Source organism: Vipera ursinii (assembly GCF_947247035.1).
Source record: "Vipera ursinii genome assembly, chromosome: 6".
NCBI lineage: Eukaryota > Metazoa > Chordata > Lepidosauria > Squamata > Viperidae > Vipera > Vipera ursinii.
In genome coordinates this window covers 7,948,653-7,951,368 of record NC_139515.1, presented here as the reverse complement: position 1 = coordinate 7,951,368, position 2,716 = coordinate 7,948,653, and positions in this window count along the sequence as shown.

Below are 2,716 nucleotides of genomic sequence, written 5' to 3'. Positions count from 1 at the left end.
CTTCCTTCCTTCCTTCCTTCCTTCCTTCCTTTTCCTCAAAGGGCAACATGAGTCCCACCAGGCTCAAGGTTGACTCAGCCTTCCATCCTTCCGAGGTAGGTAAAATGAGGACCCAGATTGTTGGGGGCAATAAGCTGACTTTGTAATAATGCCGCTGGGGTGTGTGTGAAAGCCCTAATAAGCAGGCATATACATAGAATGAAGGCTACTGCTAAGCTTGTAAGCCGCCCTGAGTCTTCGGAGAAGGGCGGGATATAAATGGAATTAAAATAAAAAAATAAAAAAAATGACTTTGTTTTTCCTTGAAGATGTTTTGCTTCTCATCCATGAAGCTTCTTCAGTTCCGACCGAAGGGTGGAGATTGGAAGGATTTATATTCCGTGCAGCCATCTGGTTGTTAGTCCGCTTTCTGAATGAAATGTGTACAGATCTGTACATTGGAGAAACAAAACAACCACTTCACAAGTGTGTGTGTGTGGGGGGGGCACAACACAGGGGAACAAACCCCATCAGGACAAGATTCAGCGGTCCATTTGCATTTGAAAGACAAAGGCCACTCTTTCGAAGACAGGAAAGTCCACATTTTGGACAGAGAGAACCGCCGGCTTGAAAGAAGGATCAAAGAGACTATCTACATTTAGACTGAACAGCCCTCTCTCATCTCCTGTTTACAGCACAGTGCCAAGGAGGTTCCACACACATTTGCGCTATTCAGGTGACCCTGAGGGCACAGCTAAACCCCCAAGTGGCCTCAACGCCTCTCAGAAAGAGTACTAATGACCAGAGGACTGCAGAGAATGTAAATCCTTCATCATTCAGTCAGAACTGAAGAAGCTCCTCGGATGTGAAGCGATAGGCTTTCAAGGAAAAACAAAGTCCAGTTGCCTTTTGAGAAGAAGAAGAAAAACACTTTTGGGAAATCCTATTACAGTTGCCCTGATCTCCGTGTTCTGTACCAGCCTGCTACCGGCCCTGCAGAAAAAGGCAGGGACAACCCCTTTTACAAGAAGGCAAGAGGCTGGAATTACGCCTGCCAAATTTATTGCTACAAAAACAAACGGAACAAGACAAACCAAGAAACAGGAGCTTTAAGAAACAGGAACCATCCAAGCGGTTGCCTTCAGCAAACCAGCCCTCCCACACATTCCCCTTATATAGAGTTCAGGGCGTGGCTTCTCTCTGCCTCCTTTTGAGGAGGCCCATTGCCTTCCTCTGTTTACTCCTGATTGACTGCCTCCTGCGTCGGGCGTCCTTGAACAGGGCCAGCTGTGGGTCATCTTCATCCACGCTGTCAGGCTCACACAGCTGGGTCTCCGTGGTGACCAAGTGGGAGGGGCCTGGCTGAGGGCTCTCATCAGCAAGATCTTCAACCCCCTCAGCAAGGTTTTCAACACCCCCCTCCTCCTCCTCTGAGTCGTCCGACCCAACTGCCGAACCCACAGGCTGACCCTGAATCACAACACTCCGGACGGTTCACACGCGGTTACGTTTGGTGGGCCGGCACTCAACCATCTAGGTACTGTATCGAGTTAACCAACCTAATTCTAGGCCTGTCATCTTTCAAACAGGTACAACAACACACACCACTGAATCCAGGACAGGAGAATGAGACACAGCGAAAGTATTCCTAATCAGGGATCATAAATTCCCAGGAGGCAAGCTCAGCTTCTCAAATCTCAAAAGAGTCCACGAAGACTCTTTCTTCCGCAGCAGGGTCTACTCTGAAGTCAGTTTCACTGAAATTAATGACTTCTCCTAAATGCAGGCAGTCCTCAGCTTAGGACCACAACTGGGCCCCAGATTTCTCTCGCTAAGCGGAACGAGGCTTAGACTTCTCCCTTAACAACTGCGAAGTGAGCGTGCTTGTCAGGTGAGCCTTGCCCCATTTTGTCGCCTCTCTCGTCACAGTTGTTTAGTCAACCCCTGCAGGTAAGTCACACGGTTGTTAGGTGAATCTGGCTTGCCCACTGCTTGTCAGAAGGTCGCAAAAGGGAGACGGGGGGGGGGAAATCATGTGAACCCCGGACGTTGCCACCGTCATCAGTAGGAGTCAGTTGCCAAGCGTCCGAATTTTGATCACGACCACAGGGATGCTGCAACGGTCGTAAGATTTGGAGGGGAGAGGGAAACGGTCCTCAGTTGCTTTTTTTCAATGCCATTGGAACTTTGAACAGTCGCTAAACAAGGACTAGCTGCAGAGGGAAAGGAAAAGAAAAGCTTTCCAAAGGTGTTTCCCCGCCCCCCCAGCAACCTCTGCAAAGCAGGAGACACAGAGGAGAGCCATTTGTTGTTCTTGTTGTTGTTTTTTAAAAAACAACAACAACAGAGACAATCAACGGTCAATCTAGACTTCTGTCTCTGCAGTGGGACACACACTAAAAAAAACAAACATGGAGACTTCCCTGGAGATTAAATGCTGGACAGCGTAGCATCTGCTTGCAAGGGCCGGTCCCGTCCGGGCTGAAGATCAGGCTTTGGGGAAGGGCAACGATCCGGGTCTGTGTTTAGCTCAGCCGGCTTGCAGGGGAAGAGGGGGGCAGGGGGCTGAGGATGAGAGGCTGCCTCCGTGGGAAAGCGGGGGGCTGTCCCCAAAAGCGAGCGGCCTTTCACGGCTGAGGGGGCCAACGTTGCTGCCGGCGCTGCTGCTGCGGCCACGGTAAGGGAAGGAAAAGCAGTAGCACCAGCAGTAGCTCCTTGGAGAGACATCCCAGGATAA